The sequence below is a fragment of the Lepidochelys olivacea genome (assembly GCF_965140295.1).
Source record: "Lepidochelys olivacea isolate rLepOli2 genome assembly, chromosome: 2".
Lineage (NCBI taxonomy): Eukaryota > Metazoa > Chordata > Testudines > Cheloniidae > Lepidochelys > Lepidochelys olivacea.
Window position 1 is genome coordinate 138,896,918 of NC_140412.1, and position 24,803 is coordinate 138,921,720.

General features: G+C 44.5%; 1 long non-coding RNA gene across 1 annotated transcript; it reads right to left on the bottom strand.

Annotated features, from left to right (window-relative positions):
- Positions 1-783: 783 nt before the first annotated feature.
- Positions 784-22,137, bottom strand: LOC311516558. Its single transcript, XR_014710447.1, has 3 exons — positions 22,071-22,137; positions 11,633-11,723; positions 784-860 (listed from the first exon to the last, which is right to left on the bottom strand). It is a non-coding gene; the product is annotated as an uncharacterized lncRNA (long non-coding RNA).
- Between the last annotated feature and the right edge of the window lie 2,666 nt (positions 22,138-24,803).

Sequence of the window (24,803 nt, forward strand, 5' to 3'; positions counted from 1 at the left end):
TGCTACAGTGTTGGGCCGCTGTGGAGTTTTTCCTGCCCCAGGTGGGGAAACTTCTACATATTTCTTATTTCCAGCATGTTCTTACACATCATTAGGACCGAAAATAGATTTATAATTTGTAACCTCAGCCTTTGTACAAATGTGTCTATGTATTGGGATTGTTATGGTTAAATATTTATAATCCCAAATCCTCTTTTTAGCCAGAGCCTGTGTTTGCCTCAGTTACAAATCTCATTGCCCAGGTGTGAGATTTCACATGTGCAATGAGTGATCAGCTCTACTCCTAGAAAAATCAAATAGAATTATGAAAAGTAGTTGTCCATAGGACTCATTTTGTATTAGTGTTCCATATGAATCTCTTGTCAGTGCTGCCGTCCACAACACTTCTTTAATATTCTACAGCATTTTGACAACACATTATAGCATTTAAATACTTTACATAAATTGCCAGTATAAATTGTTTGTTCTCTCTAATATAAATCAGTTATTTTATTCCCAGGTTCTATTATTTGAATATGAACGTTATATTTCATTAGTATGGTATTTTGTTATGACAGCCATTTCCAAAACTATAAAGACATTATTAATATGCATCTACATTCTGAACATGTATACAATTATTTTAGGTGGAGAACGAATATTATATTCAGAGATTCAAATTTTATTTTCAAAGAGGTCTTAAATCAGGGAATACTAATTACAAGATAGAAGAACTGTAATAATTAACAAACAAAGCAGATTAAAGAAACAAATACACAAATGAAACAAAAAGAAACAAATTGCCAAGCATTATTCATGTAAAGGTTCTGTTATGGATGTACATGCTGACTCAGCTCACATGAGTGTTAACCAGCAGGAACCTGTGAAACAAACATTCATATTAGTGTTAGGGTGTCATGCCTGCCAGCTCATCTGAAAAAAGGGAAAAAAAATACTCAGTAGAGTCAAAATTTGTGTTAGTTTATATAAATCTGAATTAGAGCATTAGCTAATGGTGTAGGAGTTTCATGGTCCTCTTCCTTGGTGTGGGCAGGGTCCTCAATGGTGTGAGGAATGCATGCTGTCTCCTATCCCACTGGGTTCAGCCCCCTCCTCTCTACCTCCACATACACCAATGATGAGAAAATAGAAGCCCCCATCTCACCAGTAAGTACTCCAGTTCCAATGTATGTAAAAGGGTGAGTGTTGGGGGTAGTTCTCATGGGGAGATGCACTCTCTCTCTCTTTCTAACTGCTTCCTCCCTCTCATTCTTTTCCTCCTTCATATCCTAACATGGGGAACAGAAAGTTGGTGCTTTGCAGAGGGCAAGGAGTGACGAGGCAAAGTACAGCAGTCTTTTCACTTCTCAATCTCAGTCTCTGGGGCAGGGCTGGAAGAGCCAGAAAGGATATGGAAGTGCAGAGATAGTAGGAAACAGCAGTTCCCCTGCTGACTAAGATCTAAGGAGTCCAGTCCTTTGTATACAGGGGAAGGGAGAGAGCAGGAAGCCTGTATCTGTTGATGAGAGAGGAAACAGCCCCCCAATACAGGAAGTGGCTGTTTTGGCTGAAATTCCACAGAACATGAGAGGAACAGGGGAGAGGGCCAGTCAAAGATTTCTTAGGAGGCTCTGAAAATTTATGGAGAATCCCATAGCTTTGACAGGACTTGGATTTATAACCTCTGTAGCCTGCAGCCATGTAGGATGACATAATCTTTACACAGGCTTAAGAAATATCAGTATTCTGGCTTTAAAAGTATGATTTAACTCCTAGAGAGTCACACAAACACAGATCTGACATGCACAGCATATTACAGAGGGTGCTGGTCATGACCAGTACAGCTAGTGTTGCAGAAAAGTTTCTATTATAACACATTCTGATTTCTGAAATTCATCTCCTCCAATTATTCACCTTTGGGCTAAAATCGTTCATGCTTAATCTTTGCCAGAAGATGAATGTTTCAGAAAATTTTGAAGGTAGGGCTGATTCCTACATGAGAATTCCTTTGGGATAGTGGAGCCCTCAGACTGAGTGAAGTAATCATAGCTCTCTCCTACACCTATCGCCTCACCTACCCAATGTAGTGCAGCCCATCAATTCTCAGATGGCTGCTCTAATTTACGCTGAGGCTAGAGGAGATGTGACTTATGAATTATGGAGCTGTAATTGAGCAGATCGTGGCACAGGAGACAGTCGGTATCCCAAGTGTCAGAGAAGAGGAGTTAAAATAGAAACTGGGATTGTTTTTTTTTTTTTTTTGCTATATCGATGAGAGTTACAGCTAGCATTTGAAGCAGAATACACCCCCTGTTGATTTTACCATGGTGGCAAGCATAGGCGTAGTTTGACAGCTATATTTGGCAGAGGAGAGGGGGTAGTATGCATATACACACACACAGGTGCTGAAGCCAGTTCCCCTGGCTCACTGGCTCTCTCCCCACCCCCACCTGGAGTGGTACCTGGGCTGCCAGTGCTGGGGAAGAGAGGGGATGGGTCAGCTTAATTGGGGAGCCTCAGCTGTTGCTGCTGCTGAGAGGACGCTACATTCCGGGGTCCTGCTTCCCCCCCATTCCTCTATCACCTTCTCTTCCCCATCCCCTTGCCCTTCTTCTCCCCCTCCCCTACCTCCCCACTCCCCTATCCCCTTCTCTGTCCTTTCCCCCTTCCTTCCCCACTGCCTCTCTTCCCCCAACCCTCCTCCGCACTTGCCCTGCCATACTGTGGGCATGCATCGTTGTATAGAAAACAGGATGGTGGCCACACAGGGTGCCCAGCACACACAGAAGAGGAAGACCTAGGATCCAGGAGGTGGCGTCCAGCTGCAGAGGCTGTGAGTCGGAGTGGCCATCCTCAGTCACCCTCAAACGTGAGGAGATATGCCTCAATGTCATTTTCCATCATCATCTTTTGCAGGTAACTGCTGGTCCTTAGGGATTGGGTCCTGTCATGGCCACATCCTAGGACAGTCAGGGCTTTCAGTTGTCTCACCACCTCACTCTTGGGCTGCCTGGTTCATCAGCAGTTGATTAGCCTCCTGTTGTAACTGTACAGATTCCTGCTGAGCAGCCATCTGGACTCGGTTGCCTCTTGTTGTGCCACCATGGCCTGCATCAGTACCCTCACCATATCATCCAGTCTCAGCAATGATCTACCGTGCCACTGGACTAGCATGCTGCATGAAATCCCACTCTGACACCATGTTTGGCAAGGCATCTCCTTCACTCTGTCAGTCTCAGCATTTCTCCCTCTGGTGGAGGAGGCCTGGAATAAATCAGTCTGACTCCATAGGGGTTTCTTTGTGCCTCACTCTGGTTTATTTTTTCAGTATTTACAAAGTGAGCCTTGGGGTACTCTTCAGCTGAACACGAGCAACAAACTCATTGATATGAGTACCTTTCTTTGTCCCATCTCAGGTGTTGCCTTTGGGGGGGGGGAGGGATAGCTCAGAGGTTTGAGCATTGGCCTGCTAAACCCAGGGTTGTGAGTTCAATCCTTGAGGGGGCCATTTGGGGTCTGGGGCAAAAATTGGGGATTGGTCCTGCTTTGAGCAGGGGGGTGGACTAGATGACCTCCTGAGATCCCTTCCAACCCTGCTATTCTATGATGCTGGCCTCGGATGCCAGTCCTTCCCCAAACAACAGTTAGCTGGGTTGTGTTCCCTATAGGGTGAAGAGTAGCTTTCCACCCAGGAGAGGCCTTTTTTCCCAGCTGCCACTAACCCTGTTGCACCTTGTCTCTCATTTCTTTCCTCCCCCATCTCTCATCAGAAGAGGGGTTTAATGTCTCAGGCAGACTTTAATTGGCCTCAGGTGTTTCTAGGTACCCTCTTTTCATCTCATAGGGAAAAGGGCTTTTATCATTCTAGGGGTGATATACCTGCCTTCAATCACTCTTCTATAGCTATCAGGTCTGATTTTCAGGCTAATATGTGGTATGATAAAGTTGTATTTAACCCATTCAAAATGGATGCTGAGTTTAAGTTCTTTTCGGTGCTCACACAGTATGGTAATGGGAGTAGTAGAGATGTCTATATTGAAAACATATTATGCCCTAATATTGAAGCTAGGTCTGTATGTCAAATACATGTAACTGTAATGCATCTGATCCTTCTGTTCCAAATTCCATTTTGAGACAAATCGTGAGGGAGAAGCTTCCCATTGGCTCATCCTTTGGTCTAATAGTCAATGTCAAAGCAGTCCAGAACAGTCTGGATAGGTTCAGTCTATCCAGTTGCTTTGCAGTGGTTCACTAGATAGTTTTTGCATTGCTCAAGCATCCTTGACCACCAGCACTCTGCACTGGCCCAATTCCTAATAGATGTTGGTGGAGCTGTCTGGGGGGAGGCGAACTGCATACCTCTAGCTGCCATCAGAGGCAGGGCAACATTCCATTGCTCAATACCCATCTGTTTAATATCAGCTGCAGGATGGAATCCAGCATTACAAACCCTAAAATAAATTGGGAATGAGTGGATGCACAAGCAATGCTACAGAAGGCTTGCTCTCCTCAAAAAATGTGTAAATAAATGGTTAGAAAACCTAAACATTTGAGCAAAGATGTAATGTTAATAACTAAATGCACAACTATAGATCTTAAAAATATCTACAACATGTGCTCACTACACAGTTGTTAAATGGTCACAACTTTGCTAAGTTAAAAAAAACAAACAAAAAAACCAAGCAAAGTATTCAGCCCTTCAACAAGGACAATGTCCATATCAAGTTTCAACACTCACTGAATTTCCCTGTAGCCCAGTTTATACAAAAGCGGGATTAGATGTTTTTAAAACATATTTTACTCACAAGCGGTTGAAGAGATTTTGCTCAACCACATTAAAAAAAAAAGTTCTTATTGATTGACACCTGGTGTGGAAAACCGCCATCACAAAAGTCAATTTGGAAAAGTTACAGAAGTGAGGAAAGAGGTTGTGAGGAGGTGCTCACTCTATATCAGCCCTGAAAGGGTAAGGAAAAAAGGGCCAGTCTGCACCTGAGGGGTTTAAGCTAGAGAACAACCCTTGATTGGAAGATAGAGCTCAGCTGAGCAGGTGTGTGGGCTGAACTAGTTTAGAGCCAAAAAAACAGCAATAGAAATGGCTGCACGGAGAAAGTTTGAGGTCATCCTCTGTGCATTAGGAAGAAGGAAATCCAGGGAAAAAGTAGGACCTTATGAGCCTGGCCCTGAGGGAAGGGTGTTCCTGGAAGACAGAAGGGTGAAGAAGAAAGCCTGGGGGAAGAGGAAGTAGCCTAGGAAAGGAACAGCAAGGTTGGGAACTGAGCAAACCTTAGCTGTGTGGTGTAGGGTCTCTGGACTGGAAGCCAGAATAGGGGTGGGCCCCATGTTTCCCTACCAGCTCCTAACAGAGCAGTATTGCCTGGATAGCAGGTCCAATGAGACACTATACTCTGAAAAGGGAAACCACATAGTGAGCTGGCTGGAGGGCCAAGCCACGAAGAGGAAATGCTACAGCTTGTAGAGAATGAGAGAGACCAGAAATTGAGAGACTGGGACAAGGGGGTGAGAAACTTCAAGACCAGGCATTAAACCAGTGGTGAGTTAATACCAGATGGTGAGCAGAGTGAGCCCTGTGATAGAGGGATTACATTGACCATTCAAAATGGAGCATTCAGCTCATAGTAGTGATAAATGTTTTAGGATTTTATAATCTATAACTACTAATCCTTGTCCTGCTCAGCATTTCATTGTAGTGTGGCTAAGGTGTTCGGATGCCACGGTCATGGGTGTAGTAAATGAATGAGATAGGGTGGGACTCATCACCTCGGCACCTCCTGCTGGCTGTGCTAGGAATTAGCTCTTGGTTACCTTCCTCTGGTGGAGTCTCACCACCGTCACTTCTGCTCCCCCTCTAAGACCTGCGTCGCTCCCCAGACTGCAGCATCCTCTTCTGGGCATGGTCCTCTATCTGTGCCTCACTCTGCTTTCTCTCCACTTCTGGGGGGCACTGGCTGTCTCTAGTCCATCCACTTGCCATTCTGGCCTACTGAAGCCTTCTCTCTAGCCCCTCAACTCAAGGGTTAAACTGCAGTCTGAATATTGGCCACCTCCTCTGTGGCAAGTGGGGAGGGGAGGAAGAAGGCAGGCCCAACCTGCTACTCCAGGCCCTGACCCAGGGACTCCAGAGCCAGCGGCCACGTACTGCTGCTCCTCCAACTCTCACTGCCTATTTCCCTGGGCTGCTTCTCCATAGTCCTAGTTCCTTCCCAGCCCTTTGTATCAGGGGCCTCAGGCTGGAACTCCCTATTGCTCCCCTACCCAGCACTGCTCTGGGGTACTCCTATAAGGCAGCTAATCCTTCTCCCTTACACGCCAGGGAGAGACTACCCTAGGTCTGTTGAGCAACCCTTCTTATATGGCCCACCCTAGCCCTGAATGTCTGCTCCAACAAACCTTTTCCTGAATGGCGCTTTACAAGCCATCCTCCCATTGGTTGGGTTTTGCGCAGCCCCCTGAGGGCTGCTTTAACCCTCTATCTACCTGTGTGGGGCAAGTGCCCTACCCCAATGAACCAAAATAATTTATTTTTTTTTGTCCCACTGCTTCATGCCACCATTTCTCCTAATGGAACTGCATAAGCAACTCATCCTGTTGCTCCTAGTCTGTCCAAGACATTCTGATATTTATTGCTCTCTTCCTTTGTGTTGAGTTTCTGCCCAGTTAAGCAGATTCAATTTCCTTACCACAACTGATACATGTACAGTGAACAAAGGCGCTCCCAGTACTTTCTGATCTCTATGGCACTCCACTAATCACATTGCTCTAGCCCAAACTGTTATCATTCACAATTACCCTTTGTCTTTACTACCCAAGCCAGTTCTTTATCCACATAATTAGCTCACCCCTACAATGTAATTACTGACTTTGTAGATTAGTCTTTTATGTGGTTCTGTATCAAAGCTGTCCTAGAGAGCAGGTAAATTATATCCACAGCGGCTCTCCCATCAATTGTATTTTACTTAAAAAGAGATTGTCTGTCTGATTTGTCAGGCATGAACTCCTTTCTGTGACTTGATGCTAATTACCTCTAATTAAAACCTAACTTTCTGGGTGTTCTTCTAATGTGTCTTGGTTTACTAATTCCACTATCTTCTCCACTGCTGAAGTCAGTGATCTCTTCCAGAACTTTTCCTAATGTCCTTTCTTAAGAAAAAGAATGAAGAAGCTGCAGAAGAAAGAGGGATTGATTTGTCCATAACTAGTCTAGCTATTTTAAACCTGTTTGCTTAAACATCTAAACCATTCCCTTAAAAATGTACTAACTTTCTTTACAGATTTTCAAATGAATAGTCCTTTAAAGGCTTGTTTCAACAACCTGGTGTAGCCTCCCTCCCCTCCCATTCCATCATGCCTGCCCTCCCATTCCCAGCCACAACAGCTGCCCAGGCACCCTCATCCATCACCACCCACAAGCAATGCCCACTCCTCTAGCTACACAGGAGCTTCTTTCTCCCCTCAGCATCAGCACCTGCAGCTCCCAAAGCATCCCTTCATTTTCTTGAACGTGAGCACTTTCAGCTTACCAGCTGCCCAAGCGCTTCCCCACTACTCCCATAACCAACTTCTGAACCCATCCATGGTCCAGTAGGGTCATCCTTTTGACCGATGTGATAGATGGAGAGGAATACAATCCCACCTGCCCTCCCATCCGCACTGCCTCCTGCTGATCTGTGGATGGAGGGGGTAGAATTGTCTTGTGCCACCTCATCCTGCCCACACCTGCTTCCACTTCGTAAAGGAGTTGGGGAGAATAAGTGCTTTGCTGTCATGCATATGAAGCTCCCATGTTGGGAGCCACACAAAATTTGGCAACGGTGTGGCTGGAATACAGTTTGTATTTGTTAGGTTTTAAGATAGGGATCATAATATTAAGAGTGAAGCTTCATGCTAAGAGGTGATTTTCCTTTCTGTCCCGGAGTCATGTCTCATGCGTAGGGCCCTTCATTTTCAGTTTTTACTTTATGTAATTTTTCTCAGAAATTTATTGGTGTTTATTACAATGACAACAAAAACAGGTGAAAATTGGTGGGGAAAAAATAATTTTTCTGGGTAAATATGGAGGTTTATTTTGGTGGTCAGAAGGACAGGGAAAAAAGTATTCAATAGATTAATGCTTTGATGAATGGAATTCAATGTAGTTTGCTGCAGAACTAACAGAGAACTCAAAACACAATGCCACCTCTGCGTTTAAGAAAACAATATATCTCTAATCCCCAAATAAACCTTTTCATTTGAATAAACAGTTTACGATTGTAGAGTTAGAACTATTAGCTTATAAATATTTACATTTAATAATGGGGGCCATGCCATGTGCAGCGCATACACTCAGCTTAATCCTTTTCTCCTGTTTTTGTTAAACTTTTGAATACTTCCTTGTGTTCTGAAACATATTCTGATACAGATTTTCATTTTCTTCCTATGTTAGTGTCAGATCTTTAAACCATTATCTGCTAACAGTTTGAAATGTACATCAATGGCATGAAATTCATCAATACGTTCAGATGAGCATGTACGTCAGAGCTTGCATGCATGCCTGTTTGTTTATTGTGTGTATCTTCTAGACCAGTGGTTCCCAAACTTGTTCCGCCGCTTGTGCAGGGAAAGCCCCTGGCAGGCCGGGCCGGTTTGTTTACCTGCCGTGTCTGCAGGTTCAGCCGATGGCGGCTCCTCAGTTGACCTGGGCTCTGGGACTCTCTGCCATGGTTTTGGAGTGGTCTTTTTTTGTTTTTGGCTGTATAGGTGACATATCCCAGATCTCCAGTTCTTGGCTGAAGGGAGAAGGTTCTGAAATGACTTTTGTCTTATGGTTCCCTTTCTGGAAGGGGGAGAGTGGGTGGGCCTAATGCTGAACGGCAGTTGAGAGACTATTACTATAGACTGGGCTGTGAACCTGACTGGGACCACTGCTCACCAGGGGCTCTCTGAGGAAAGAGCCTTACCTTGCCAGTGTGACTGCTGATTTGCGTTTATTTCTTTGTGCATGTGTGTGAGAGTGTGTGTGTGTTAACCCTGGAAGGTTGAAATATCTGGGACTCAACTGGAGGGTTGAATCTCCTAAGACTGGACCAGTGTGTAGGAACGCCTGGATGTCACAGACCAGACGCCAGGTGTGTGCAGAGGTCCTGTCTTGGCCCCTAGGGTGTGCCGAAGTGATGGACACAGTGACCTTCCTCCCCACCCACCAATAAATGATTGCTTTATCTGTGGACAGCCTACAGTAAAGAAAAATTCCAGGTACTTGCATCATGCAGTCTAAAACTATGCAATTAACAACAACTCAATCATGACTTGTCCAAAGCAGCCATGTAGGAGGCTAAGGGGACATATAGTGCCCCCCATCATGCTGTCTGGAGTGGCTCATGATCAAGAGTGCCTACCTCAGGGCAGACTGTCATAAACAGGGCAGACACCCCAAACTGGTGGCATGTTCTTTGATTAGATTTCATCAACCCAGTAACAAATGTGAACTCCTAGATCCCTGTAACAGTCTTACTATGGAGTCACAGACAGTCCGCTTGGGTTCTCCAGTCTATCTTGCCACTGATACAAACTGGACTTAGTGATAAATGGTCACTGACACCATAAAAAATTATAAAATAAAATATTCAGGTTGCTCCTTGCCCCAAGAGACCAATCACTTACCCCAGATCAGTTTGTACCTTAGGCTATGGCTACACTAGAGAGCTTACAGTGGCCTGTAGCTGCTCTAAGCTGACAGGAGACTTAAACAGTAATGTAGCCAACCGCCTTGGATCTTACACCAAAGACAATTGTAGCCAATCCTGTAATAAAAACTAAAGGTTTATTAACTACGAAAAAGAAATGCTGTTAACGGGTTAAAGCAAGCAAATATATATACGTAAGAGTTCAGGCTGATTCAAAAGGCGACAGATGTAGCAATCTGTCTTTTTAAGGCTTAACCCAGGCCTACCCTTGGGAGCTCTACTTTTTTGTTTCTTAGCTCCAGCCCTTGTGAGAGTCAAAACAGCAAAGAGATGAAAAATCTTTGTCTTAGCTATTATTTCCCTCTTCCAGCATTCAAACAAATGGGACATGGCTTTCTGCATCTGCTTCTCTGTGGGAAGATGGGGCAATTAATAAAGCTTTTGTTCTACAATAGCCTACTTAATTTTGGATAGTCTTCCTGTCTGACTTCACAAGTTCAGAGCAGGTATTTTACAATTTTAAAACAATCTTTTATTTTACCTTGTATCATGGAATACAGACCTTACAAGTGAAATTAATGCATGCAGCAACTTACAAACATTTCATAGAGTCTAAACACTGACAACATTAAGACTAATTCCTATTTTGAACAAAACTAACATGGAGGTAAGCTGGTTTGGTTTCCAGCTATGAGTTTGTCAGTTCTTAGCTAATGCCTACAGCCTTGGCCAGAGCTGGCATTTGGTTTGTCCGTTTTGCATCCCCTTACTTCCTTACACTGTTTATGGACAACAGTTTGGGGGGTGGGGGGATGAAGAAAGCAACCAACCTAATAAAAATAATAATAATTCCAAAAAAACGCAGTCTTGGTGCCACCCCAACTCAATGATCATGGCTGTTATATGCAGATTTTTTTTCATGGCTGGATTGTATTTGGCTAAAAACTTCTGCATTGGTGATGTGGGTGGCTAATGGTCTTTTTTTTAAAGGCTATATTATTCTGGTTTGCTTTGTGTCACAGTAGAATAGTTGCTTTGCCACCCTTACTTACATTGAGTAGTACCAGTTGTGCAAGTAGTCCCAGTGATTTCATCAAGGGTGGCAGAATCAGGCTCTCATTTGGTCATCACTGGGACTTGTTAGATGGCACTATGTGTACAGGCAGCACAGCTCAAACTGTTTGTTGGTCAAAGTATTGTCACTTGCCTAGTTGTCATGTTGTACTCCAAGTCACTATCTAGCCCTGCATGTTTGTGAAATGCTTTGAGATGTGCTGAAAAAAGGCTTGACATTTAGTCAATTTGATTTACTGAGTTCATCTTAAAGGGACACAACATTTACAAACAATCAACAATCAATAATATTAATAACCAAAATATAATCAACTTTGAACTTAAAATTGTTAATGAAAATCTAAGCCTTTCTAAAGAAGGGCTTATATTTGCGGACAAATAATCTGTTTAACTGCTAACAATAAGCCCAGTGTGCTGGACTTGCTTTGGTTCATGGATAGAGGTTCAAGAATAGGATTATTTGCAGTTGCACACTGCGTCATGTTAAAGGATAACTGTGTAACGTACATATTTAGGTACTAGAAGATAGAATCAGACCAGCTCAAGTGTTTGGTATTATTTTGCCCTCTAGTGGCTGGTTTATGAAGAGGCTATAAACCTTAAGTCTACACACAGCTACTAAAAATTTTCCTTTCACTAGCAGCAGTAGAAGCTTATGGGCTTATTCTCATTTACACGAGGACCTCTTTCCAGTGCCACTGAGGTGTAAAGGAGCATTAATGAAAACTACAAGTATCATACTTCTTGGATATCTTAAGGACCCAGGCTGGAGGGTCACAGGCCACAATGCTGTACTGCAAGCATTGCCAGAGCAGACACACCTCTTCCTTAGTGCAGAAAGTAGTGACCCACCTTCTTCCATTCACATACCCCCCCAAAAACAGGCAGAAACTTACCCTAAGTGCTGGTCCGGGTCTTGCTAGGGGATGATAATGCCAGGTGTTGACAGCAGTGTTCAGGCAAGCAGTATTGCTAGGAGCAATGTTCCTGAGGGAATGCAAGTGGGCTGTGATTCTGAGATTTGAGCTCACCAATCAAAAATACGTTCTCTCATCAATGGCCCAGGAAAAACTCTTAATGTATTTGTCCTAAAAGTACTTCTTTTAAAGAGATGATATCGACCTAATTAATGCAACTTAAAATATGTTTAGGGGTTGAATGTCTTATTTAAAAAGGCTGTAAAATTTAAGTTCTGTGAAACTACTGAGAAGTTGCTGGTTCTCATTGGTTGGATCCTACTCCCTGCTAAGTGTGAGAAGCAACTGCTTACAAGATTAGCAACAGCTTGGAACTCTTTTATTTCCACATGCAAGGGGGGTATACAGCTATCCAATGGAGTTCAGTTAAGGCAATATTGGACTTCATTATTATTCAGTTCTGCTGGCTGTGTAAAAGGGTAGGGGACATGGCCCCACATCTCCTCCTTTCCTTTTCTGATTGCTAGCACCACTAACTAAGAGCAGTCTTTGGGCACAAGGGAGCGCAAGGAATATTACTCGCCATGGAGACACAATATTGACAGCGACTGTGCAACCATCACTTTCTCTACTTCATTCCCATCTTTCCCATTTTTATAAGGGTTTCATGAAACCTACAGTGTATGGTTGCAGACTTCTTAAATTTTGAGAACTGTCTTTTTTGTATAGCTTATCAAAAATGTGCATCACAAAGCATTGATTTTACACTTATCTGACACCTTCAGTATACAGTAAAAAGGTATAGATGGGATCTTGTACATGTCCTGTGTACAAACTCTGAGCCCTGTGGTGAAGAGCAGTTTCCTTTGCCTTAGTAATATTTTTAGAGGAGATCCTGTCTGAGGAAGCATTATGATGTACTGATGTCTAGTAAGACAACTGTGGGAATTCCCCCCCCCCCCGCTTAATGAATTCCTGTTTTTTACTAATGTTGTCAGTGATATTGCAAATTAAAGCCCAACTTTACATCTGTGTTTGCTCTTTCCGAGTGGGAATGAGATCTTTGATATATTTCTACCATCCTCTTCAGTTTCTTATGGCTATTGTAATCGAACATTAAATGAACATGCACGGTGGAGCTCTAGTAACTGTTCTTTGACAAGATGATAAAAGTAACACTATGGAAGCAGATCAGCAAACGGAGAGAGAAATGTGTTCACACATGTACCAAAATACACCTTCAAAAGGACTAGTTTGGCCTCAGGAATAGAGGATGACATCATAATTCAACTTTAGTGCTGTGTCTGGAGTCCTGCCTATTAATTTAGAATTTTAAAATGCCATCAGTCATATGGTCTTGGCAAAAGTACAAATATTAATTAAAACTAGCATTCACACCTTCCTAATAATAAACTCTCATAATATTCCACATGTGGGCTAAGATCAAAAACTCACTTCTTTTTAACTCTGTTCCAAACTCCAGCTGTACAACTATGGATAATCATAGAATCCACAGCTTTATAAATAAACTTAAAGAACACTTCTTTCTTGTCTATTCTTGAAGTGGTATGGAAATACAAATTCAACAGAACCACTGAAACTGGGGGTTTTGTTCAGACGAATATTTGTTCAGATAAATATTTGGGCAAGTATAATGATAAATGTCATTAGGAAGTATGCAGTGCTGTTGGAGCCATGTTAGTCCGAGTACATATCCCAGACCAGAAGAAGAACTCTGTATAAGCTTCAAAGCTTGTCTCTCATGAACAGAATTTGGTCCAATAAAAGATTTTACCTCACCCACCTTGAATATATAAGGAGGCACTCTTAATAGTTTGACTAGTCTGTATTTTAGGGGGAAAGTTTTACAATTTTAGCTTTTTAAAAAAAAACAACACCACAACAACAAACAACAACAGTTATTCCAAACAATGTCCCAATCGTGCAAACAGTTATGCAAGTTCTGTAGAAATCAGCGGAGCTACCCACTTAAAGTAAAGCAAATGGATAGCTGTCAAAACATTACTTCCTTAGTAAAGTTTAGCTCATGTTATAGGATGAGCTATTTATTGTAAGGTTCTTAAGAGAATGACTGAAGATGAATTATCAGTTCAGTTGTTACAACCTGTGTAAACTGTTGAATGTTGCGTTATAATGTAGGAGCCATCTGTACAATGTTAATTCTGTTGACTAAAAAAAATACTTTCTGGGAAAACTATTAGTACAGCAGGCTTTGTGCTCCTACAACAGAAATCAGAGCATTTACAATAGTATTTCAAGCTGTCTTGCCGAATCTGCTATTGTCCAGCATGGGGACCACTGCTGGAAGAAAAATCAAGGGATTCAACATAGCTGACAGGTTAAGGATGACAAAAATAAATAGAGGAGAGCACACATTTTATCCTTTTTGAGGAAACATCTTGCTTTAGAAGACTACCTCAGTTAAGCATAAAATACTTAATGGAAAAGGCCTTGGCACCTGGAATTATGTGCAAGTGGTAAATGACTTCTAAGTCTGGTAACAGCCAATCTTATAGGATCTTGGGGCCTGAACTGTCATATCATAAGACCTGATCAGAGACATGATTGCTTTCTCACTTGGGCTAAGAGTTGGATAACAATCACATGGAGGATGTGTTGTACCAAACTAAGTCACTTTAATTTTGCTAGTTCTTTAGGTGGGCTCAGTGGGAAACATAGCTGTTGTAAAACCACATATGGTTTTGTTTGCGGGTAGAAGTGTCTCTGGTGCTTCTATTCCTACCTCAGTCCAGTCTCCTGTTTGGACCCTGATCTACCCAGTTTGCTACTGGCTTGCACTAGCCATTCCACTTTAAGTTTTTGACCTTCATTTTCTCCTTTTACATCTGTTCTTTGTCAGCAACATTTGTGTGTTCAGACTCCTTAATTAACTCAAAATCTTCCAAGTGCAAGGCTTAGCAATACTAGCCACTAATTTCTCTTGGGGAAATATTCTAAACGAACAAGAAGAAAAAACCTTAATTTTCTATTGCACAAATTTTGGGCTGGAGCTTGATCTCATGCTAACCAATAGCAATTCCCATAGATTTAAATGGTAACCAACATTGATGCATTAATATATTAATGTTTTAAGCATAAAAGTATTACAAATGAATATTTAGATTTTTATGTCTGATTTATTTATAAAATAACTAATAGTATGAGTGGCACTTCTCAAAGCCTGAAGGAATGATTTTACAGTAGCACCTACTGACTCCAGAGCTTCCTTGAACTAGGCCCTATACAAATGCACAGTAAGACAGTTGCAGTTCCACAGAGCTTACACTTAGGGTATGTCTACACAACCCATGTTATAGCGTGGCTGCGGCAGCGCTGTGACATGGGCAGTGAAGACACGCTTTATCACCAGGGGAGAGCTCTCCCTGCAATTAAAAAAAACCCACCCTGAACGAGCACTTTTCAGCACTAAAACTTTTGTTGCTCAGGGGTGTGTTTTTTCACACCCTTGAATGACAAAAGTTTTAGGGCTGAAAGTGGCAGTGTAGATACAGCCGTAGACAAAGGGGAGAAAGAGGAACACTTAGAGGTGAAGTGAACTGTCCAAAGTTACATGGCAGGTCAATGGCAGAGCTAGGATTAGAACCTAAGGGCAAGTCTAAACTACAAAATTAAGTTGACCTAAGTTATGTCGATGTGCAGCCACCACAGTAATTAAATTGGTTTGGCATGTCCACACTATGCTCCTTGTGCCGGTGGTGCACGTCCTAACCAGCAGCACTTGCACTGATGCAGAGAACTGTGCACTGCAGGTAACCACCCCCTCTGCACCATCTAGTGCAGGGTGTTTTGGGAAGGCAGTGCAAATAAGTCGCAGAAAGGTGACTGGGAATATGTTTTCAATATCCCATGATGCATTTTCTCCATCCAATAACTGTATCTGCCTCTCATAATGTTTCGTGCCTCTTTTCAAAAGCCCTGCAAACCTGCATGTCTGCTATCTCTGTGGGAAGAATGGATCCTGCACAGCTCTGCACTATTGTCATGAATGTTGCGAGCACAATGCTCCTGATCCAGCAGTATTTGCACAGCCACCAGAGGAACCACAGGGAACATGATGACTCCTTGGAGGCTAACTTGCTGTGGTACATAGAAAGAAACAAGTCAAGACTATTGTTGGCATTCACGGAGCAGCTGCAGATGGTGGAGTGCTGGTTTTGGGCCTGAGAAACATGCACTGACTAGTAGGATCAAGTCTTTATGCAGGTATGGGATGATGAGCAGTAGCTGCAGAACTCCTTCACGTAGGCAGCCAATTGCATATTTAGTTTTTTCCTCAGACTTTATACCTGCGGACATCCATCTGACACCAGGAATAAGGCAAAGTCTTGTGAGCGTTTAACCCTAGCGTGCTTTAATTTGTTATAGAAGGGGGATTAAGTTCAGTGAACATACTGTCCAAGTAATTTTAATAAAAGTTATTGATGATAAATAAGGGATACAGTTGAGGGAGTTGTGAGCTCCCACACATGCAGCGCTTTGATTCTCAAGGAAGCATTATGCATAGTGTAGGCAACCCCTGATATTCTCATCTCATGTTTGTTTTGTATATGGTTGTGTTTTGTTTTTTAAACCCTGGTTTCTGGGTCACAGGGTTACATGAAAATAAAAGCTGAGTTTCTGAAAGGTTTACTAGCCCCCATGATTGCATAGAACAGCTTTAAAACTTGTACCAGGTATATCCTCAAAATTCAAAAGAGAACCCAAAATTCAAAAGAGAACCCAAAATTTAATCTCATTTTTAAAATTTCATGTTTGAATCTTTGATGTTGACAATACTGTGTGAGATACCAAGTTTTTAAACATCTGAGTGAACATACTAGATAGGAATCCAAACTATCTAATAGTAGCTACATGATAGACCAGAATTAAAACTAAATCCATTTTCACAGCAAAAGTAAGTGTGTCAACTTAATACAGCTGTCTTTTACAAGAAAATGCAATTAGCCCTCTCAGGTAACCTGAGGATTTCTTAGTCAGCAGGTTTTCACCACTCTTCACTCACAGAACTTGATAGTAAAGATAAAGATCTCTTAAAAGAACCCATTACAGATGCCTCTCTACTAGTTATTTAAGTGGAAGCCAATTTTCAAATGCATCCAGAAACAAATATCAACAAGGAAATTTCCATTTCTTTGACCTCTTGATGGAAGAGGTTAATTTAACAGTCACACTAGAAATTGGATACTACACATATAAGAAACCCAAAGCTATTCAGTATTAAAAAGACATGAAAGACCTAGACTAAATATCCATAGCCTGTATTAGGTTTTTGGTGAGTTGCCACCATCTTCAAACTCCATTCCAGGGGCAGCAGAAGCTTCCTAAAAGAGAGAGTGTGTGTGTGTGTGTGGGGGGGGGGGGGGCAAAGGTGCCTGAACTGTGCTGGTGCTTCTCTCCAAGGCTCTGCTCTCATGCCACCTCTTCCCCACAACACCCTGACCCTGCTCTCTCTTCTCCCCCCCTTGCCCATATGGCTAATAAAAAAGTGGGAAGGTATAGTATAGCTCTCCCACTTTTAAAAGTGTGTGGGCGGGGGGTGTGGCCCTCTGCCCCCTCCCCCCCCATACATTCATGACAATATACAATAAAGGACCCAAAAACTGGGAGCTCAACACCGGTTAGTGGACTGGGAGGCTGTAGACTTAGGCCTAGTCTACACTACAGAGTTAGGTCAACACAAGGAAGCTTATGTCGACCTAACTCTGTAAACATCTAACCTAAAATGTCACTTCTGCCAATGTAACTCGCCTGCTATGCCAACGTAATTTCACGTCCATGAGAGGCATAGCACTTAGGTCGATGTAGTTAGGGTGATGCAGTGTCAGTGTAGACACTGTGTTACTTACTTAGATTTTAATAGCCTCCAGGAAGTGTTCCACTCTGGTCACCATTTTGAACTCCACTGCCTGATGGCAAGATACACAGGTACGCATGACCCTCCCCTTTTAAATCCCCAGGGATTTTTGAAATTCCATTTCCTGTTTGCTTAGTGTGGAGAGCTCACTCAGCAACTGCCCAGCTGACCATGCGTGCTCCAGGCTGCAAATGTGCTCCTGCCTGGAGTACACAGGTAGTGGTGGATCTCCTGTGTCTGTGGGGAGAAGAGGCTGTGCAGGCCCAGTTCTGTTCCAGCCAGAGAAACGTCAGTATCTATGAGTAGATCACTCAGGGCATGGGGGAGCAGGGCTACAAGAGGGACCCAAAGCAGTGCCACCTGAAAGGCAAGGAGCTTCAGCAGGCATACTGGAAGGCCAGAGAAGCTAACAGTTGCTCTGGTGCAGAGCTGCAGACATGCCACTTTTGGAGAGTTGCATGCCATCTTTGGTGGAGACCCCACCACTATCTCCAAGGGCCCCGGGATACTTTGGGGGAGCTGGAGTCACAGGCCCCTGGAGTGAACAGTGAGAAGGTGGCATTGGATGAGAAAGGGGAGGATGGGGACAGGTGAATGGGGGATCCAGTAGTGCAGCAAGCCAGACCTGTTTTTGACGCCAGAGTAGTCCAGCCAGTCCCTACAGTCCAACATGGGCAAACCTGATGCAGAAAAAGGAACCTCTGATAAGTATGCAATTTGCTGTGATAGTGCAGGGACACATCTGTTCATTTACTCTTTTCTGAATCATGCTAGAAGAGATAGTGAAACAACCAGTGGAAGAAGAGTTGATATCTGCTTCTCATTTCCCTTATAGAATCCCCTCCCGCCCCTTAGGCAGCAGGGGCCTGCAGAACAGTTTATGTGGGCTGGGATGTCCTATGAGTTCTCTATAGAGATCTTGAGTAAAGTTTCCTGGAGGTAGTCTGCAATCCTCTGCCAAAGGTCTCTGGGGAGAGCTGCCTTATTTCTTCTGCTGCGGTGGGACACTTTCCCACGCCACTCAGCAATTACTTCAGCAGACACCACTGCAGCACACAGGCTAGCAGCATACAGACCCAGTCTGCAGCTGGATGCATGTAGGAGCTGTTCCTTTTCAACCTCTGTTCCCCTCAGGAGTGAGATATCAGCTAAAATCACCACTGCCTGTAGAAAATGGTGCCAGTATTCAGTTCAATTGCCCTATTCGCATTTACTGATACCAGTGAGTTCCACCCACACACTTTTTTTTGTCCCGGCTCCCCTTCCTCCCCACCACCTCCTGGCTATACTCACCATGGCTGGGAGTGCTGCTGTGCTCTATGAATCCCAAGGAGAAGTGAGAATGTAGTGCTTGTAACTTGTGTCGATCAAGGGGAATGAGTTCAGTATACCAAATTTCCATTTATCTTGTGAATACACTCACAACAGTACCCCGGTGCATTGTATCTTTTGCAGATGCAAATGTGGCCTTGAGGGTCTCTCTGTCCACACCAGCGGAGTGGCTCAGCCAGATAAAGATGAGAAGGAAGAGGACACAGGATGACATGTTCCAAAAGATCCTGAAAGTCTCTGGTGCTTTGGATACCAAGTAAAGGGCTTGGAGGATTGCTCTCATGGACCATGATAGAGCAGAGAGGAGAAAAGCACAGGAGAAGGAGAGAGATGTGCAGTGTAGCAGGACATACTGGCACTTCTCAAGCAGCAAGGAGACATGCTAGAGACTCTTATTGACCTTCAGGTTCAACAGACCTGTGCTTGCCTCCCTCTGTCGCCCATAGAGAACTGCATTCTGGAACACACACACACACACACACACTCACTCCCTCCCTCCCTCTCCCTCTCTCTAAGTGGCGTCCGGGGCCTCTGCGATACCCCTACTACTATGCCCCGGTGGAGAGTACAGACTATCACAGCCATATGTACACTGACCTGTGAGAGACACGATTGGCATTTGTGAAATGAAAATGACTTCATAAGCCATAAGAGTAAGGGGTAGGCTGGGTCTCTCAGAATCACTATTTGCATTTGAACATCCCAATGGTAATCCTCTGGTCTGGAAAGAAAGTCCCTGCTTGCAGCTTTCTGAACAGGCCTGTGATATTAAAGGTGCATGTGTCATGTACCTTCCCTGACCATCCCACATTGATGTCCATAAAACGTAGCCCTTTCTGTTGATGTACTCTGTGGCAAGGTGGTTGGGTGCTAAAATAGGGATGTGTGTGCCATCTATCACCCCCCCTCACACAGTTCAGGAACCCTATTGGTGCAAAACCATCCACTGTCCCGCTTGTTGCCCCAAATCACTCAGTCCTTCATAGCAGCATGTGATTAATGGCTCTGCACACTTGCATCATAGCAGCCCCTATGGTGGATTTTCTAACTCCAAATTGATTCCCGACTGATCGGTAGCAATCTGGTGTTGCAAGCTTCTACACAGTGATGGTCACTTGCTTCTTCACTGCCAGTGCAGCTTTTACTTTGGTGTCGCTGCACTGGAGAGGGCTGGGGCAAGCTCCACACACACTTAGCAGTAGATGCAGAGTAGGTAGAAATATTTGACACTTCATGCACTAATATCTAAGCTCAAAGATTTACTCAAGAAGGGACTGTAAAATGGCACTGAGGGTTCCCTGTTGCTTGGAGCTGCAATAGCTGAGTATGCTGTTAAGAGGAACAAATTATCCCATGCCTGAGTCATTCCAGTGTAGGTGACTGGGATACAACATAAAACTAGCCCTGTGGATTTTTCAACTCAATTCCAGCAGAGAGGTAGGTGGCTTTGCTCCCACTGACGAGGGCAGGGCTTTGGCCCATGCACTTCTGGCCTGGGGTAGTTAAATAAATCTGCTTTTAAATGCCAGATGAAGTTGTATTGTTTGGGAAAGTAAAAAGGAGGTGGAAAAAAACACCTGTGGTGGAGAATGACCATTCCCATGCTGACAGGGCAGCTGTTAGGGTTGAAGGGGACGGATTGGTTTGGCAGGTCTTGAGCATGTTATGACTTATGACTTGGGGCTAGGTGGTGATCAAGTTGCTCTTGAGACAATCTGTGGCACGCAGGTAGGTCATTGGCATTCAAAGCGAGAGCTGGCTGGCTGTAAAACGAGCGACAACGCAGGGCACATGCTCTTTAATTGCTGGAGCGAGCCGGCTGTGTGAATCGGAGCAGCTGCGCCCAGGGGCAGATGGCCCCGGGGGAGGAGGCCGTTGTTGGGGACCATGAGCGAGTGTCTAAGGATTCCTCCTCACCATGGAAACAGCAGCAGCAAACAGGGTCTGCGGGGCTGGCCTGAAAGCCGGCGGAGGAGAGCGCACCCGGCGCTGCCCCGCGCTCAGGGCCCCTGGGAGCTGGAGGGGGCGCAGGAGATGGAGAAGGGGGCTGCGGATCAACGTAGTGCGGTTGCCGCCGGCGGCGCTGCCACCCCCCCGGGCAGAGCGCAGCCCCAAGCCAAGCCGGGCTATCGCCACCCCAGACCCGCCCAGCCCATCGCGCCGGTGGAGAACATCAAAGAAATGCAGGTGAGGCGCGCGGTGCTTCTTCCGGTCCGAAGCGGGGCGGTGGGGGAGGGGTTCTGCTGCTCTCCCGGCCCCCCCACCCAGGGAGAGCAGCAGGCGGCGGCAGCAACGCGGAGCCTTTTGCCCGCCGGGCAACATGGGCCAGCCAGAGCGGTCACTGCGCTGCGGCCGGGGCCCGGCTATTGATGGGCGGGGCGAGCGAAGGCGCGCGCGCGGCTGCTCGGAGCGTGCCGCGTTCTGGGGGTCGGGTCGGGTCGGGGCGGGGCGGGGCGGGGTGGGGGGGGGGCGCAGGGTGCTCGGTGTCCTCGGGGGCGGGAAGCGAGAGAGACTCGATCCGGCCACCAGTCACGCGCGCCTCAGCGCGGGCTCGGGTTCCTCCCCGAGGGCCCAGGCGTGCCCCCAGGGGAGAGCAGATATCGACACACACACTAGCTAGCCCCATGCCACGCCACGGCAACTCGAGCAGTGCCCTCAAACAGGGGCTTTCAGCCTCTTCCGGGCAAAGGACTCGTCAATCGGGAATCTGCCTCCAACCCCTCGATGGGGATCATGGGCGATAAGAGAGTTGGGACCCCTGACACTGGGTCATGATCCCAGGGTGACAGGCCTTTCAAAGGGAAACGACTAGAATAAAATTCTGTAACTAAAGACTGGTATATTGACTGTAGAAGGCTATTTCCCCTGGGGGGAGAAGGGAAGAAGAGGCATTCAACCCAACCGGCCCTTCCAAGTATTGTCAGGCACCTGTAGGTGTCCCCTTGTCACGACTTTCTGCCTAACAGCTGTGCTATGGTCACACAGTTGCAATTCCCATCTTTTCATGTGCTGTAATATACACACACACACCCTCTCCCTTTCCCTGTGCTAGGAGCAGTAGGGGCAGCTGTAGGAAGAAACCCTGTCTTCTTTGTCTGGAAGAAAAGGGGCAGTCTTAAGGGGAAGAGGAGCCCAGGGAAGCATAGATCTGCAAAGGGAGGTGGTGCAAAAGACAAAGGGATAGAGTACCTTAGCTGAACTCGCAAGAGCACAGCAGGAAACCACACGGCAGCCATGGGGGAGGCAGCTTCATGCCCTAGGAATAGATATAAAGAGTGGAATGGAAAAAAAACATGAAACTATTAAGTTCTGTAAATCAGTTACCAGTGTAATATTGGAGTGTGTAGTTTTGCTTATTGTATATCTGAGTACAGAAGAAATAGGATGGCTTCTTAGAAAAGGGGGTAGGGGTATGGCAACAGGAACAATTAGAATGAAAAACCTCACAGAAAAAAGTTAGGATTCTTCCCTTTGAATAGGGGGACATAAGAGGGAGACCTAATGGGTTGACAGTGGAAAGTATAAAGAAATAAAAGATGAATAAGAGCACTAATTTGAAAAGGACCTAGGGGTGACAGTGGACGAGAAGCTGGATATGAGTCAGCAGTGTGCCCTTGTTGCCAAGAAGGCCAATGGCATTTTGGGATGTATAAGTAGGGGCATAGCAAGCAGATCGAGGGACGTGATCATTCCCCTCTATTCGACATTGGTGAGGCCTCATCTGGAGTACTGTGTCCAGTTTTGGGGCCCACACTACAAGAAGGATGTGGATAAATTGGAGGGAGTCCAGCGAAGGGCAACAAAAATGATTAGGGGTCTAGAACACATGACTTATGAGGAGAGGCTGAGGGAGCTGGGATTGTTTAGCCTGCAGAAGAGAAGAATGAGGGGGGATTTGATAGCTGCTTTCAACTACCTGAAAGGGGGTTCCAAAGAGGATGGCTCTAGACTGTTCTCAATGGTAGCAGATGACAGAACGAGGAGTAATGGTCTCAAGTTGCAGTGGGGGAGGTTTAGATTGGATATTAGGAAAAACTTTTTCACTAAGAGGGTGGTGAAACACTGGAATGAGTTACCTAGGGAGGTGGTAGAATCTCCTTCCTTAGAGGTTTTTAAGGTCAGGCTTGACAAAGCCCTGGCTGGGATGATTTAACTGGGAATTGGTCCTGCTTCGAGCAGGGGGTTGGACTAGATGACCTTCAGGGGTCCCTTCCAACCCTGATATTCTATGATTCTATAAAGTTAGAACAAGGGGGCAGTGAACAAAACCAAAAGGCAACTAATTGGTAACTAAAAATACTACTTTACCCAATGCATTTGTCTGTGGAACTCATGACCACAATGTCATTGAGACCAAAAAAAAAAAAAAGGGTGTAGCAGGGTATAAAAGAAAATCACCAAGTACCGAAGTCCTAAAAAGCTATTTACAATTTTCTTATGGTAGGACATAACAAAACTTTATTTTAATCGTTGCAGTGGTAGATATGCAACAGCCAACCCCGAATCCAAGTTTAACTGCCTATTGCAGGGTGGCTTCTTTCACTTTGCTTGGGAGATCTGATACTGTCAGTTCCTGTGTTGCTAGTTACTTTGGTTAGCAGATCTCACAAAATCTAACTTCGCATGCCTTGCCAAAAGAGGTTGTATTCCCTCTCCCCCAACATCAGCATACCAACACCACACTTCTTTGGACCACAAGGTGGGGATTATCCCTAGATAGATGGCACTGTCCAGGAGTATCCTTAACTCACCCAATGCAAGGGAGGGTGGTCATCTGTGATTTGGCTTGATATCAATGGCACGAAGATAAATGAGAGCAGACAATTTTGGATCACTTTCTCTACTGCCTCTTGTTCATATGACTAGTTGTACTGTGATGAATTGTCAGTGAACTTCAGTTGTATACAAAGCCACTCTATAAAGGTCAGCTAGGTTCAGTAACTGCAGCTTGGTTTTAATCCCCAGAAGTTGAACCATTTAAAACAGGATAACTTCAGAGATCTTATTGTAATAACTCTTGAAGAAAGGGGTTCTTGAGAGCACCCTCAAGCGGAGGGGCAGATATTGAAGACAAGATATCCATATGGGTTTATCACAATCGGATAATCCAAAAGGCTGTCAACTCCTCCAGGGAGCTCTTAAAAAAAAAATCAGTTAGCCTCCAAATTTATGCTGATGTGGTCAGGTTTATGACTATTTGCTGCCATGGCAGTTGCTTGGCCCTTAGTTTTGTTGACATAAGCCTTGAAATCAGTTACTTATATAGTTTGCATGGTTAGACTTCAAGTGAGACTTTCAGGCTAAACTAATTCAATTAACTTTTCCTTTTGTCCAGGGCCCAACAGTATGTATAATCAGGAAGGCTGATGAATATCAAGATTTACAGCCTAAGGCTTTTAATGGATACTCACATGACTACCTTTCATCAAACAGCAAGGTGATGATAGTTCATAAGGCCAACTGCATCCAATGAGACCTCAGCAGTCCGAAAGTATTACTAATACATTGCTTTCTTAAGCATGACTAGATAAGGATTGGGGGATGCCAGAAAACAACTAAATACTGGTTGACCTAATGTTTGTCTACAGTCACAGATAAAAACAGATCTGTTTATGGAGTCCATCCTCTGCAAGTGCAGGTTCACTACAGGGTCTCTCCTATCTCAACTTTAGATCTGTCAAGTGATAGGGGCTTCCTTTTCTTAACTCGGAAAACTTCTCCACTGTCCAATATTCTCTGGAAGATTTGTCTAATATCTAGTATAACCTGCCACAAACTGTTCTCACAGTTAGTCTGTGCAAACCCACTAACTTCAGTTGGTGGTTGGGGGCAGATGTCATTTTTTCCCTCTTTTTATCTCTTTACTTTCAGTTAAACTTGCCCTTTTAAGTTGTGGTGCTGTTCAAATGTTGGGGTATATTA